The sequence below is a fragment of the Cnephaeus nilssonii genome, assembly GCF_951640355.1.
Source record: "Cnephaeus nilssonii genome assembly, chromosome: X".
Classification (NCBI taxonomy): domain Eukaryota; kingdom Metazoa; phylum Chordata; class Mammalia; order Chiroptera; family Vespertilionidae; genus Cnephaeus; species Cnephaeus nilssonii.
The window spans coordinates 18,317,328-18,333,999 of NC_137071.1; the positions used below are offsets into that span (position 1 = coordinate 18,317,328).

The 16,672-nt window shown below is 39.6% G+C and overlaps 1 protein-coding gene and 1 pseudogene across 6 annotated transcripts in view; both read right to left on the reverse strand.

Annotated features, from left to right (window-relative positions):
- TAB3 (TGF-beta activated kinase 1 (MAP3K7) binding protein 3) overlaps positions 1-12,013 on the reverse strand; it is a 70,776-nt gene extending 58,763 nt beyond the window's left edge. For 3 of the 5 annotated variants that reach the window (XM_079765097.1, XM_079765098.1, XM_079765094.1), the window contains exon 1: positions 11,726-11,883. The gene's annotated coding sequence lies outside the window, so the exon portion shown is untranslated. Of the gene's footprint in view, positions 1-11,370; positions 11,637-11,725; positions 11,884-11,991 lie in introns of those variants that run through there. The other 2 variants (XM_079765096.1, XM_079765095.1) reach the window with 2 other exon arrangements.
- Positions 12,014-15,624: 3,611 nt separating this feature from the next.
- LOC307095950 (large ribosomal subunit protein eL32-like) lies at positions 15,625-16,317 on the reverse strand (annotated as a pseudogene). The gene is made up of 2 exons: positions 16,222-16,317; positions 15,625-15,975 (listed from the first exon to the last, which is right to left on the reverse strand). The product of its transcript is annotated as a large ribosomal subunit protein eL32-like (transcript).
- Between the last annotated feature and the right edge of the window lie 355 nt (positions 16,318-16,672).

Sequence of the window (16,672 nt, forward strand, 5' to 3'; positions counted from 1 at the left end):
CTAACTACCCCTGTTAAGAAGTTATAAAAATAAACCCTAAAGAAATAAAAGGAAATAGTCAACATAAAAGCAGATATTAAAAAAAATAGAACACCTATACAATTGGTTCTTTAGAAAAATTTCTGTAATTGTTAAACCTCTAGTAAGATTATTTTTGAAGGAGAGGAAAAAGATACATATACCCAGCATCAAGAATAAAAAAGGTCCATGAGTAATTATAAAACATGTCTGCACAAAAATTTGTACATGAATGTTTGTGGCAGCATTATTTGTAATAGTCAAAAAGTGAAAACAACCCAAATGCCCATCAACTGATGAATGAATAAATAAAATGAGATCCCAGAAATAAATCCACGTTTATATGGGCAAATAATTTTTTATAAAGGAGCCTCTTTAATAAATGGTGCTGGGAAAATTGGAAAGTCAAATGCAAAAGAATAAAATATACTGTTTGTCTCCATATACAAAAATTAACTCAAAATGGATTGAAGACCTAAATATAAGATCTGAAACAACAAATTACACAGAAGAAAACATAGGTACTAAACTAAACTTGTAGACCTTGTTCTTAGAGAGGATTTAATGAATTTGACCACAAAGGCAAGGGAAGTAAAGGCAAAAATAAGTGAATGGGAGTATATCAAACTAAAAAACTTCTGAACAGCAAAAAGAAACCAAAACAAAAGGCAACCAATCAAATGGGAAAAGATTGTAAACAACAGCTCTGATACATGGTTAATATCCAAAATATATAATGGCCAAATTTTTATAAACATGTAATTTATAAAACAGTTGTAAAAAAAACAAAACAACCTCAAAACATCAAGCATCTTTTCTGATCACAATGATATAAAACTGGACATCAATTACAAAAAGAAAACTGGAAAATTCACATATATGTGGAGATTAAACAACATGCTACTGAACAACTAATGAGTCAAAGAAGAAATCAAAAGACAATTTAAAAAATACCTTGAGACAAATGAAAATACAACATACCAAAATTTATATATTCAGCAAAAGCAATTCTAAGAGGAAAGTTCATAGCAATAAATGCCTACCTCAAGAAATAAGAACCATTTCAAACAACAAAATTAAACCTCGAGGAACTAGAAAAAAGAACAAAGCCCAAAATGAGTATAAGGAAGGAAATAAGAAAAACCAGAAAGGAAATAAATAGAGATGAAAAAAACAATAGAAAAGGGCAATGACACTAAGAGCTGGTTCTTTGAAAGGATAAACATAATAGACAAACCTTTAAAGACTCACCAAGAAAAAAAAAAGACTCTAATAAATAAAATCAGAAATAAAACAGGAGCCCTAGCTGGTTTGGCTTGTTGGATAGAGCACCAGCCCGCGGACTGAAGGGTTCTGGGTTAGATTCGGGTCAGGGTCACATACCTCGGTTGCAGGCTCAATCCCGGGCTCATGAGAGAGGCAACCAATCGATGTCTTTCTCTCTCTCTCTCTCTCTCTCTCTCTCTCTCTCTCTCTCTCTCCTCCCCCCTTCCATTCTCTCTAAAAATCAAAGGAAAAATGTCCTTGGGTGAGGATTAACAAACTAACGAACAGGAGACAAAGATCTCACAAAAATATAAAAAATAATGAGACTACAATGAATCATGACACTACATGAACAATTATATGCCAATTCCTAGAAACATACAACCCACCAAGTATGAATACTGAAGAAATAAAAAATTTGAACAGACTGACTACTAGTAAGGAGAAAGAATGACCAACAGCAATCCTTCTCAGACTCTTTAAAAAAATAGAAGAGAGAAGACTTCCAAACTCGTTTTACAAGGCCAGCATTACAAGTGTTGGTGAGGATATGAAGTAAAGGGAGGCTTGTGTACTGTTGGTGGAAATACAAATTATTGCAGCCACTATGGAAAACAGTATGGAAGTTCTTCAAAAATTAAAAATAGAACTACTATATGATGCAGCAAGTCCACTTCTGGGTATTTATCCAAAGAAAATGAAAACACTAATTCATAAAGATATATACACACCCATGTTCATTGCAGCATTATTTACAATAGGCAAATTATGGAAACAACCTAAGAATCATCAATGGATGAATGGATAAAGAAAATATAGTATACATATACAAGGGACTATTCAGCCATAAAAAAAAGAATGAAATCGTGCCACTTGTGACTACGTGAATGCGCCTAGAGGGCATTCCGCTAAGTTAGAAAAAGACAGAAAGACAAATACCATATGATCTCTATTATACGTGTTATCTAAAAAATAACAAGAAATAACAGGTATATTCCTTAGCTCATTTTACAAGTCACCTAAACCTGACAAGGACAGTACAAAAACAAAAAAACAAAAACAAAATAAAGGCCAATCTCACTCAAGAACAAAGATCCAAAATTTCTAAGCAAATAAAAAGAAAAAAATGTGGTAATAACCAAACTGGATTTATTCCTGGAATGCAAAGTTGATTTAACAGTAGGAAATCAATCAATACACTTTGATTCAAGAGTAGGAAAAGCCTTTGATAAAATCCAATTATTATTCATGATATAAGCTCTTACTAAGTCATTAACAGAATTAAACTTCTGTAAGCTAATAGAGTAACTAGGAAAATTTTAAAGCAAATATCATATTTAGTGGACAAATGTTCAGTTTTCCCTTTGATGAAGGGAACAGACAATGTTACCCTCCATTATTACTTCTATTCACTATTATAACTACTAGTCAAAATAGGCAAGGAACTACCTGACACTTTTGAAGGAATTCTACCCAAAATAGTTCTGAAATCACAAACCTTGTTACCTAGAAGATTTAGTTATAAATACTGACCATTTCCCTGAGATTTACAGAGTAAAAGATTTTACTATATATTAACATTTGAAAAATGCAGATGCTCATATTAAAATAAACCAGTTCTCCCATTCTTTCTCTACTTAAAACTCTAGAACAAATTAAAATTAAAAAGTCCTGTTTAAGAAATCTTTGCCTACCCAAGGTCACAAAAGACATTCTTAAAAAACTGAGACCTACCTACATATCCATTAACAACAGAATGATATATAGTGATATATTCACAATAGAATATATAGTAATGAGAAGGAATAGTCTACAACAGGGATAAGGAAACTTTTCTGCCAAGGGCCATTTGTATATTTATGATTCACTTAATATAAATTTATGTTGCTATGAAAAAAGCTCCTTGACATATGTAAAACTTTCAATAAAGAATTTTTTAAAAAGCTCCTAGATTTATTGACTTTCGAGTCCTTGGCAGGACCAGACCAAATGATTTCGTGGGCCTTATATGGCCCGCAGGCCGGACGTTCCCAATCCCTGATCTACAACTACACACAATATAGATAAATCTCATATTCATAATGCTGCACAAGGGAGTACAGTAGGATTGCATTTGTATAAAGTACAAAAGTAGGCAAAACAAATCTGTGATGTTAAAAGTCAGGGTGGTAAGTGACCAAAAGAGCAAACAAAGGATCTTCTAAGTGGCTGGTAATGTTCACTTTCTTGATGTGGGTGCTGGTACACAAGTGTGCTTAGTTGGTGAAAACTCACCAAACTGTTCACTATTGATCTGCACTCTCTGCATACATATTAGGCTTCAATAAATTCTTTTTAAGTATGAAAGAGTACCTATTTTTAAAAACTGGTTAGGGGATATGAGAGCAAAAAGTTTGAATTTCACACTGCTTCAGGTCAAAGCATAGAAATCAACTAACAAAAACTTAAAAAGCAGGTATTATAAAACATGCTAATTACCAAAAATATTCACAAGTATCAAACCAACTAGTGACTCTCAAACATTAGTTTGTAAGAGATTATCCCCTCCAAATAAATTGATTCATGTCTACCTTTAGTGACTAGTGTTGGTTTATAAAGGTCTAAGACAAGCAACTTGGTCTTATAGATTTTTATTAAATAAGAGGGTCTTTCAAATCTCAGAAATGAACTTATAGAATCACATATCTAGTCAAATCTCCTAATTTTACTAATGAAGAAACCAAGGTCCTTTGCAGTTTGGTGATTTGTCCAAGGTCATAAGCATCTCTTGATAAGTGGAAACAACTGAAGTTATTTAACTTCACCCCTCTACTAATTTTCTGGAAGTTCTAGGGGATTTCCACCGACCAAGAGAGTTAGTTTACTGGCAGTGCTCCTCAATACATACCATATTCAATGAAAACATTTACATCCAAATATTACCAACTCAAAATTAATTTCTTTGCCACCCATGACTAATTGCCAAAAGCTATTGCTGGGGCAGAAAAGATAAGGTTTTTTAAAAGTAAAGTTCATGATGTGCAACCTAACTGATAAAATTTCTGTTTACACGAAATGACTACTTTGACATAAAATTTAGGCATTTGTGATAATTTAGAATGACAAGGGCACTTAATAGTATAGTATATAGTATCCTTGAAAAATACTTAAAAAAATCAATCATGACCAAAAACTAACCAGTACATATAAATAAACAAATACATTAATTAGGAACAATAACTTATTGTATATACTAACAATATTAATTTCTTATTAAATCAACTATAATTTTAAGTACTAAAAAACAATTTCTTCAATTCATTCCAATTAGCTTCTATCTCCAGCATAGTATGAAGTATGCTTTCTACTAAATTTAACATTTTTAAAAGTGATATCATTTTGTAGCTAAATCCATCAAAAGTGAACAGTATGTAAAACAACCCAATTTAGTTCTGTAAAAACATTTTTAAATTATAAAAATGCTTTTGTTTCCACTCTATCTCCATACCATTCTTTCCTCTATCATAGGACTACTTTTATTTCAAACTATAAAGTTCAGTGCTAAGATGAATCCTTGGACTTTTCATTCCCAGGGAAAACACCTGGCCTTTCAAGGACCTGCAGAAAACTTAAATCAGAAAATGTGTTTATGGCCACAGAAATTTATTTACTAAAGAACTGGAAGTCTCAATGACAATTAAAAGTAACTTAAGCCCTAGCCAGTTTTGCTCAGTGGATGGAGCATTGGCCTGTGAACTGAAGGGTTTCGGGTTCAATTCCAGTCAAGGGCACATTCCCAGGTTAAGGGCTCCATCCCCAGGAGGGGGCCTGTAGGAAGCAGCCACTCAAAGATTCTCTCTCATCATTGATATTTCTATCTCTCTCTCCCTTCCTCTCTGAAATCAATACAAAATATATATTAAAAAAAGTAACTTAAAGCCCGATCGGTGTGACTCAGTGGTTGAGTGTTGACCTATGAGCCAGGTCACGGTTCGATTCCTGGTCAGGGCACATGCCAGGGTTGCAGGCTCGATGCCCAGTACGGGGCTTGCAGGAGGCAGCCAATCAATGATTCTCTTCCTCTCCCTTCCTCTTTCTGAAATCAATAAAAAACATACTTAAAAACAAAAAACAAAAAACAACATACTTAAAATTGTTCTTTTTTTTTAAAAAAAAAAAAAGGTAACTTAAAAACTAAATATAACATGGTATCCTAGATCAGATCCTAGAACAGAAAAAGGGTATTAGTAGAAAAACTGGTGAAATTGAATAGAATTGCAGTTTAGCTAATAGTAAAGTACCAATGTTAGTGACAAATGTACCACAGCTATGTATATCTGGATGAAGGATATATGGAAACTCTGTAGTATCTTTGCAACTTCTCTGCCAATCTAAAATTATTCCAAAGAAGCTTATTTCTATTAGAACAGTAAAACCTAGTAAATATATAACATTTCCTATGCACTCATCTATGGGCCAGGTGCTTTTAAAAGTGCTTTATATAAGCACATTTAACCCTCCCAAGAACCCTGTAAGGCAGGCATTATTTACAACTAAATTTTGCAGATCAGAAGTTCTGTAAGTGATAGAACAGAGATTTGAAAGCAACCACTATACGATACAGCCTTCTGAGGAGCCAGACCAAGAAAACGCTCCTGCCTTCTAGAAACCAGGTCACACTGCTCACCCTGTCCTCAGCCTCCACCAGGGAAGAAATTCCTCTGCCCAAAGCTTGGGAGTCCTTGCTAGGATTGTGAAGGAATGTGACTCCACCACATTGTGTTCATAATCTTTCAGTACTTGATGCACTCAGTGCTCTTCTTATTGAGACACTATTATACGTAGAAGCTAGTTTTTATGGTATTATCAGTTTTCAAATTCAGACACGTTGGGTTGGCCTGGGAATCTGAAGGTCACATGTGACATTATTTCTATGGGAAAATGGAGTTGATTTCCAAAAAGAAATTCTTATAATTGGACCATTTAGAAATTGAACATCCCTCTACATAGTTCCCAAATACCAACATAATATATACAAATTTTAACAAAGACACTGCAGTTACTCAAAGTGGCACAGTTCCTTATACATAATAGGAATGGTGTTACTGGAAAAAATTGGCTGAATATTTTATGGATTTCCTTCATTATGGCCAATTTTGGATGTATCCAATAGTTAATATACTTCTCTGCCTGGACCCCCAATAAGCTTTATATCTAAAAATTACTACCAAATAAACATATGTCTTTCACATACACCCAGAACAGGTATCATCTCCGAAGGTAGCCAAAGTAGAAATTGTAGCAGCAATAATGACAATGACAAAGGAATAATAACAAAAAGAACTAACTATGAGCATTTACCATTGCTAGGCATGTTCTAATTATTATACATCCTCTGGCTCCTTTAATCCTCACAAAAATCCTACGAGGTAGGTATTACACTATCACAATTTCAAAAATGAGGAAACAGGTCGGAGATTGAGCAACTTGCCCAAGATCACCAAGCTAGTTAGTGTCAAAAGTAAGATTTGCCCTGGCCAGTGTGGCTCGGTGGTTGAGCATCAACCTATGAACCAGGAGTTCAGGGCACATTCCTGGGCTGTGGGCTCAATCCCCAGAGGAGGGTATGCAGGAGGCAGCTGATTGATGATTCTCTCTCATCACTGATGTTTCTATCTCTCTCTACCTCTCCCTTCTTCTTTGAAATAAATAAAAAAATATTTAAAAAATAAATGTAAGATTTGGATATTTGAGCATTTTACCCTTGGAGATCATGATTTTTAACCATTGCACTGTATGTGTAATTAAATAATTTGGTAAATTCTCAAAATGAAGCTGACTCAAATTCATTTTAAAAACAAGAGTGGTTTGGAGACACCTCCTCCCAGCTAATGAAGAACCTCATCTTGCCTTTTATTAGTAATAGGTCCTTCATCCAAGCTAAAACTGAATACATTTATGGAGAATAAATTTAAAATATATTTTGCTTTGCTTTTATCACCTTTAAATCCTTCACTTAATTGAACACTACAAACAGTGGTAACTGCATCTAACTTCAACAACAGGCAAATAAAAGTTTACTTTAAAATCTTCAGGTAAAACACACTGCCCATGTTTACCACTAAGTAATCTAGGGTAAAAGAACTAAGAATTCCAGTACCCTTGAAAAGTTTCAAAACAATAGCAAGATATAGTGGGAACAAGATATTCCTTTATGACAAAGAAAAAATGTTCTTTCCACAACAGTTACATCTGCTTTAATGACACACATTAACTTGGGATGGACTGAACTCAAAACATGTGCCTGAATTCTTAGAAGAATTCAGAAATTCTTTACTGACAGTCTATAAAGGCTATCAGTTTATCTCCCAGAAGAACCATCTGGTCCACAGAAGACATCTAATTTTGGTGAACTAAAGGTGTGCTCCCTACCATCCCACCGAGTAATTAACAAAAAGCATGCAACCCCCAACTTCTGGAGCAGAAGCTGGTTTTTTAAATCATCTATTTGAACCTCAGAACTTTCTTTCCCAGAAAACAAAGGTCTATGTGCCAGGTTTCCAAGCCAACCCACGAAAACTTAAACACCCATAAGGTTACAGAAGTATAATAAATTACTGAACCTATAGGAAAACCCATTTAGCATTTAAATTTGAATAAAAGCAACTACCCCTGTCCCACTCAGTCCTGGAAGTAGAATTCTTCCCTCCCCCAACTGGGAGTCTGGACTCCCCTAGGACCAAAGGCCCAGGCTTCCATGATCAAAGCAGAGCACAAGGAAAGGCATGAAGGAGGTTGATTGGCAGTGCATTAGACCTCAGGGTTAGGACAAAAAGTGCTGCATTGGGAGGAGATCCTGGGATAAGGAAGGCAAGACCTACTTGGGAGAGAAGGATGAAGGGTGGGATAGCAGCTAAAGGGAACAAGGAAAAAGTGTGGGGTTGGGGGTGGGCTGCAAAAGAGGACAAGGGAACAGTGCCTGCTCTGGGAGCAGATGGGCTTTTACAAACTTTCCTCTTTAACACTTGAGAGAGGGAAGGAAAAGAAAAAGAGAAACTATGGCAGTGTCAAGACCCTTTCTCTGGCCACTCTTTCTCCTTTCCAGAAAGAATGGAAAGCTGGCCAGGTAGGTCAGTTGGTTAGAGGGTCGTCCCAATACACCAAGGTTGAGGGTTTGATCCCCCGTCAGGGCATACACAACGGTCAACAGATGAAAGCAGAAATAGGTGGAATGGCAAGTCAATGTTTCTCTCTCTTCTCTCTCATCAATAAGTTAAAAAAAAAATAACAAAGTGGGTCATGGGGTCTTGTCCAGGTCTCTTTTGAACTCCTCGAGCAGAGTGAATCGAAGGGAAGAGGACTTTTAAGTTGTTGCCCTCCTTGTCAATATCCACTCTGACAAAGACTTCAGTGTGTCAACTGAGAACTATGGGAAGGCTCCATGCACCAGCAGTAACAGTCAGAAAGAGAGGAAGGAAAGTAAGGAGAGAAATTTGAAGCAGGAAGAAAGTGGGATGTTGCAGGAATAGACCTACCAATGAATTAAACTATAATAAATATTCTTAAGTATTTAGGATTAATTCATTTTGACAGTTCCAAATATTTCATCAGCTCCATTTCACTCTTAGACAAATGAATATTTGTGGCCATGAGGTTTATTATGCAGAAGGTATGAAAATAAGCTTCTAAAAACATCAGAGACAATTTCCTGGTGTCTTTTATTTATATAGAGGCAATATAAATCATTTCAGAAAGGCTTTATTTACTTGAAGAGTACTCAGTTACATTATCATTTGTCAATTTTTTCACTGCAATAGCCCAAATACAATGAGTAATTATCTTCACAAATAAGGAAGTGTATTTAACTCTTTCTTGGGAGTCTGCCTCTAATGAAAATCTTGCTCATTCAGACCAAATATTGCTCATCAGGATTCCAAAGTTTTATTTCAAGCAAAGCTCCAAACTCCATGTATCACGAACACGCAGACACATCCTGAGGAACACAGGACTTCTTTTTCCCTGCCTCTAATGCCCATGTTTCTGAGACATGGCTATTTAATTAAAGGCCTCCAATTTACTTCTTAAAAGATGGAGCAGCAAATCCCAACTTCCATAACTTCTCCTGAAATTCCAGCCAGGGATAATTAGACAAGTAAATCTAATCAAAGGACCTCAAAGGATCAGTGCCAGCTAGCATCCTTTTTAAAAAAAAAAATTTTAGCAGCTACTCTTCCAGTTGAACTCTCTTAAACAGAGATAATGACCGGGATGGCAAGCTCAGCAGAACATCAAAGATGCAAGAGCAGAGACCAATGGGGGATAAAAGTAACCAATGGCCATGGCACTAGCAAGATGTTCCTGCTGTTTCATTTCATCTAAGATACTGCTTGGAATCTCAAAGGTCTTCTACTCCCTAGCCCCACGGAAGATTATGCTGGATCCCAGAATAGCTACTGTGTTTTCTGTAAACCACAAACTAGGTCCAAAACTTCTGCACTAAATGAAAGAGAAGAAAAACAGCATCTGTTATCAAGTACTCCACTTGCTGGAGAAGGCAGGTTGGTGGGTATGTGTATGTATACCTTCAAGCTATGATAAAGCAAATTCAAACCCCTATAAATAGTTGGTATTTTATTTTAATAATATTATTTGAAAAACTATTCAGGATCAGAATAAACAAAACATTTTAAGTATATTGGGCATGCTGAAATTGGAGACAAAGATAGTGAAAACTATCTTTCAGATAGGCCCCCTCAGCTACTAGGAATCCTTACTAATCAGCGGACCTGCTAAAATGTTACCTCTGGCTAGAAAGATATCTGGGGGGAAAAAACTTGAGATTATCTTCAGCCAAGAACACTGAAAGCTTTCAAGATTAGCAACAGAATTGAAAGGTCTCTTTGTGACAAAAATTTCCACTTTCATAAAATTTGTATCAGTCAGCACATACACTTATGCAGAGCATAGTAGAAGAAACACATTCTAGAATCAGACACACATAAGTTCTAGCTCTGCAATTTACCAGCTATATCACCTCCTCAGGAAAGATATTGAAGAATACCGGACGTTTCATTATCTGTACAACAGGGATAACGTTATCTTTGGCACAGGGTAACTATGAGGATTAAATACAAAAGTACATAATTCACCAAGCCCAGTGCCTGAATACAATCAATGTTAATTCCCTTTGTTCCAACACAAACTGTACAGAGTGTGGTATCTATAACTGAGAAGACTATTAAATATGTGGAAGAAAATTCAGAGTGACAATATAGATTACTATATTCCTATATTCTGTCCAACGTAAAGATGAAGATCACATATTTAATTTTTACCTACACTAAAGTTTTTCCCTTGATTAAGCCATAGGCAAATGGGTGAGGGGGAGAGCTCAAGGTGAAAAACTTCATATCATACACTGATTTAAAATTATGTATGTGTATATGCTTGCAATCTTCCAGTGTTTATAAAAAAATCATCACAAAATATACCATGAGTAATGATACCCTTTAAAATTTAATACTGTGAAAAAGTAAACTCTCATCTCAAAAGCCCTTTTTTGATCTAAATGTTTTCTTCTTACAAATGTCTTGTAAAGCATTTGCAAAGAAAAAAGTAAATCCCCTTTTACTTTCAAAATAAAAAGTGTGCAAAAGGAGCTTTTCAAATTGTCAAATTGTTTTCCCCCATTCAGTCTTATTTTTACAAACCAGAAATAAATACATCACATGCCAAAAGTATTGTCTGTTTGACAAACGTCACTGAAGAACACATGGAATTGACAAGCCCTGTCTGGACCAAAGGTGACAAGTTTTCTTGAGCAATTTTATAGGACAAATGCTTTTCATCAACAGTGTGAACCTTTATATGCAGCTTACTTTATAACCCAACGTGTCCCCCATGCAACCCCCCAAAATCCTGCTTTTATGAACTTTAATGAGCTGGCACACAGTATTAAACTATAGAACTCCACTGATAATAACTCTAATCCGTTGGCCCTCAGAGGAATCCTCATGTGATCTTTAAATGAACGTAGACCATGTTTTTCCTTACTCTACACCTGCCCACAATCATTTGCAAACCTCTTTCACAACAATTACTACTAACCTTCCTCGCGATCTCAACAACTCCAACCTTGGTGCGTTTGTTCTCATCTCATCCCCAAACGCTCTGCTGGGGCTTCAAAGTCCAGGGTCCAGCGAGGAAGGACATCATCCCCTCTGTTCGGGGGCCACGGCTACCCCTGGCCCCGGCCACTCCCTCTCTCCTCGGCCGTCCGGGGCGAATGCGCCAGGCCCTGCGCAGACCTCGGCAGCCCCGCAGCCCCAGGCCGAGCCGAGCCCTGGGTCACAGGCAGTCGCGCACACGCCCACCGCGCGAACGCGGGGTCACCAGGAGGACCCCGAAGCCATCCCCGACGCCCCAGTCCGGGCAGGTGCCGGGCCTCCTCACGGACACTCACCGGGCAGCCGCTGCTCCCAGTCCGCCGCAGCCGCAGCCGCAGCCGCCGCCTCTCAGTCACTCCCGCCGCCTGTTCCCGCGGGGGGTCCGGGCCGGCGCTGCTTCCCCGCCCGACCCCCCCCTCGGGTGTGCGCCGCGCGGAGCCCGGATACGGTGAGAGCCGCCGCCACCGCCCCCTTTCCTCCCTCCTCCCTCAGTGCGTCCCTCCCACCGTGGCCCGCCTCGTATTTCCGGGATCCGCTCTCAGCAAGAGCTTGGCGTGCGAACCTCAGGCTTCGGGTCTCCCATCGGGCGCCGTCGCTCGCCAGGCACAAAGATGGCGTCGTCGGAGACTGCCGAGGGCGATCTCGCGAGCCTTCGCCACAGTCACGGGAGGGCGGGGCCACGGGAAAGGTGGTCAGTTAAGAGTAGCCTGAGCGGGCTTCTGAGCGAACCCTCCCCCTAATCGGCCAAGGGGCAGTGCTCCTCACAGCAGGTTATTGCGCGTGCGCCGGGGCGGCGGGCGGAGGATATAACGCATGCCCAAAAAAGCCCCTTAAATAGCACCCCCAGTGCTCCCTGTCTTACCTGTTTCCTCTGGAGGCGCGGAGCGGAGAAGGAGGGGGCGGAGGAACCGGAATGAAACTCCGGAAAGGGCTGGGCACGACCCGTTGGAGAAGTGAGAGGCGTCCCTTAGGGCTGGGTCATCCCTCTAGAACCCAAAGGGCCAACACTACTTTGATGTCCCCAAGACTTCTCCAGCCTTCTTACCCTCCCTGTCAACGAGTATTCTTTGCAGAGTCTCAGCTGTACTTTCATCATGTGGTCGATGCGCATTATTTATTGAGAACTTAATATGTGCTCAGAGCTGGGCGCGCAGCTGGCAGCCACAGCCCTCCTGTTTCTCACAGCCCCATCTAACTTTCTCTTTCATTTTGGCGTTTTGTGAACCTTCCAAATCTCATACTATTAACTGCTTCTGTTCCTGTTTTATTTTTCCTCGCTCATTCATTCATTCATTCATTCAAACGTGTGTCGTTCAGTTTCCTATATGCCAGGTGCTAAGGAAACAGATGTGCTCTGACCTCAGGGAGCTATTGGCCTGAGATGGGGATGGATGAGAAAAAAACAACAACTAATGATGACAGTTCACAGTAAATTATTTGATAAAAAAATGAGTGCAGGGGAATGAAGATACTGGGAGTGGGCTGTCATGAAATTTATCAGAGAAAATTCTTGAGGAGAGTCTCACAGGCATAGGATTTACAGCAGTGAATTAGGGTGCTGTCAAGAAATAAACCACCTCAATTATTTTAACGAAGAGTTTAATATAAAGAATTGATCATTAAATAACTGAAAAAGCAAGAAGAGAACAATGTATTGCGAAGATAGCAACTGCAGGAGGCAGCTACTATGCCTAGAGCTTGGGGTACTAAGGGAAGAAGTAGGGATTATTATAATTTAGACATTTAGAGGACAGCCTTATGGAGCTGAAACTCAGACCTATGAGGAGGGAGCATCATCTTATGGTGCTGGTGTCTCTGAGGGGGACTCAAGATGCTGTTTCCACTAGTGTGGGCAAACTGGATCCAATTGTTGCTATGGGAAGGAACCACCACTGTCCTGAGAGCTTCTAATCTCCTTCCAACCTGGTGATGAGAATGACACATGTAGAGCAGAGCTGAACCTGACCCATATCTTGAAGCAGAGCATTTTGGAAGCTGGATGTGGTCAGAAAGGGGCCATTCACTCCTGTTGCACATCCCACATAGTGGGGACCATCATGTTAAAACATTTATAGAAAACCTGCTTCAAATTCAGGGTTTCATATCAAACAGAACTGCCCAGCCCTGGCTGGTTTGGCTCAGTGGATAGAGCGTCAGCTTGCAGACTCAAGGATCCCAGGTTCGATTCCACTCAAGGGCACATGCCCGGGTTGTTGGCTCGATCCCCAGTAGGGGGCGTGCAGGAGGTAGCCAATCAATGATTCTCTCTCATCATTGATGTTTCTATCTCTCTCCTCTCCCTTCCTCTCTGAAATCAATAAAAAATATATTAAAAAAAAACAAACACACACACAGAACTGCCCAGCCAACTCCCAAACCCATGAGTGAGAAATAAATGTGCATTGTGATATGGCACTGAGAGTTTTGCCTATTACATGGCAAAAGCAACTTTGTTCCACAAAGTGAGCAGGAGTTAGTCTCCTTCTGTCTTCTTGCTCCACCATCCCTAGACTGTTGTCTTAGTTTATTTGGTCCAGAGGGAGAAGGCTTACCCATTTCCTTCAAGGTCACAACCCAGAAGTTGTTAATATCACTTGTGTTCACAGTCCATTGGCAAGAACTTAATCACATTACTGTGTTTACCTGCAAGGGAGACTGGGGAATGTGGTCTTATTCTAAGCAGTCTTGTACCTAGCTAAAATCTTTAGAAAAAAGGTTGGGGAGACAACCAGCAGCCCCATAAAATAATCAAAACTCAGAACTTGATTTAAAGTTATACCTTGTTCTCTCTCATCAGTGAGGAGTTTAAAGTCAAAGAAGCAGCCCAGCCAGTTCGGCTCAGTGGTTGAACGTCAACCTATGAACCAGGAAGTTACAGTTTGATTCCAGTTCAGGGCACACGCCTGGGGTTCAGTCTCAATCCCCAGTAGGGGGCATGCAGGAGGCAGCCGATCAATGATTCTCTCTCATCATTGATGTTTTTCCTCTAATCATTGATGTTTCTATCTCTGCCTCTTCCTTCCTCTCTGATATCAATTAAAATATATTTTTAAAAAGTCAGAGAAGCAAGTATAATCCTTCTCTTTCTGTTCTATAGGCTTCTACGTCTCCTTCCCCATTTTGCTAACCACAGTTTCTTCTCCAAGGATGAAGTGGGTGGGATTGGAGGTAGGCAAGTTACTGCTTTACAGATGCAGTCATAAGATGCCTTCGTCATCTCTGCACATGGCAGATGCCTGAAATTGGCTCTTTCTCCCTTGGTTTCATTTGGGGGTTCTTCTTAGGCTTCCACTGGGAAGGTTTAATAGCACATCTGAGGACACAAATAATGCTCTTTCCTCTGGCCTCTCTTTCCTCAGTCCCTGGTCTCTTTTACTTTTTGATACTGCTGTAAGTCCTCTTGGTTGTGAATGCCTTCTATGTGTCTGGCACCCAAATGCTGTCTCTCTCATGGGATGAGCATGATTCTTCCTCAAGATACAGTTCTTTGATATGGACTCAACCTTTTCTGACTTCTTCTTAGTCCCTACCTCTTCTGGAATACCCACAACTTTTTACTTCCAGGATCCACTCACCCACTGGCAAGGCACAAGCTTATTTGCTTTCTTTGATGTTCACTTGATCCATGGGAAACTCACATGTCCTTGCCATGCTGAACAATAGACATGCCACCCTGTCCTGCTGCCCCAGCAATCTTCCTGTCTTCATAATACTGATGGCAATAGGCAGGCAACTGTGTGTCTGCTGACTCTGGTCTCCAAACTCCAAGGATATATGGCCAGCTCTCCCTAAAATTATCTGCCTGGGTTGGACCTATAGATAGCCTCTATTCAGTAACAAGCTAGCAGGTGATACATCTTTTAAAAAAATATGTTTTTATTGATTTTGAGAGAGAGAGATAGATAGATAGATAGAGAGAGAGACATCAATTGCCTGCCTCCTGCATGCCCCCTACTGGGGATTGAGCCTGCAACCGTATGTGTCCTGACAGGGAATCCAACGGGTAACCTCTTGGTGCATGGGAAGACACTCAACCAACTGAACCACATCGGCCAGGGCGAGGTGATATACCTTGAAGACATTCCTCACTCAGCTCTTAGAGGCCCCCGCCCTAGTGGGAGAGAAAATCTACATTTCCTCAAAAGTGGTAAGTAATAAAATCTCCCTTCTAGTCTTTTTTCTTTTTGGCAGAATCTTATGGTTTTATTAACACAAATGCAGTGTGCACACAAGCTGTCTGTTCATATTCTTCACTGTATAGCCTGGCATTGGGATTGGTGACTCTGATGACCAGCTGGGCTGCTCTTTGCACAATGGCTTTGCGGTTCTTTCAGGAAATGTGAGCAGTCTCAGCACAGTAAGATTTGTTGCACATCAGCAGCACTTCAAGCTCCTTGACGTTGTGGACAAGGAACTTCCTAAAACCACTGGGCAGCATATGCTTTGTTTTCTTGTTGCTCCCATAACCAATTTTGAGCATCAAGATCTGGCCCTTGAATCTTCTGCTCACACTATTGTAAATGCCTCTGGGTTTCCTCCAGTTATGCTTAATTTTTTAAAAATACGTTTTTATTGATTTTTTTTTTTTTTAGAGAGAGAGAGAAAGGGAGAGGGATAAAGAGAGAGAGAGAAACATTGATGAGAGAGAAACATCATCAATCAGCTGCCTCTCCCCCTACTGGGGATCGAGTCTGTAGCCCAGGCATGTGTCCTGACTGGGAATTGAACCAGGGACCTCATGGTTCATAGGTAGACACTCAACCACTGAGCCACACCGGCAGAGCAAGTTATGCTTAATTTTGACAGATTGGTCTGACTGGTGCCAAATGAACTTCTTGGTCCTCTTTTTTACAATCTTGGTTTTTATGAGGGGTCTGAGGGCACCCATGATGCTGAGTAGGAGATGGCTGCCACCTCCTTAGACAAAGCTAGTGTTCTTTTTTTCAGGCTGGAGGAGGTGTTTGGGTGATAGTCATAGAACCGGTTTTGCTGCCTTTTGGTGAAACTCTCTTTAGAATGTGATAGAACTTTGCATGCATTTTCTTCAGCTGTATCAGATATATCTTATGTTCCACTTTAGACATTTTGAGCTCACTTTTTGTATCAATAATCGATTGCCACATAATAAACCACTCCAAAACATAACAGTCTAAAATAATAACTATTGTATTTGTTCATTATGCAGTAGGTTAGCAAGTTGGGTTCGGCTCAGCTGGACAGCTGTTCTTCTGGTCTCACCCAGA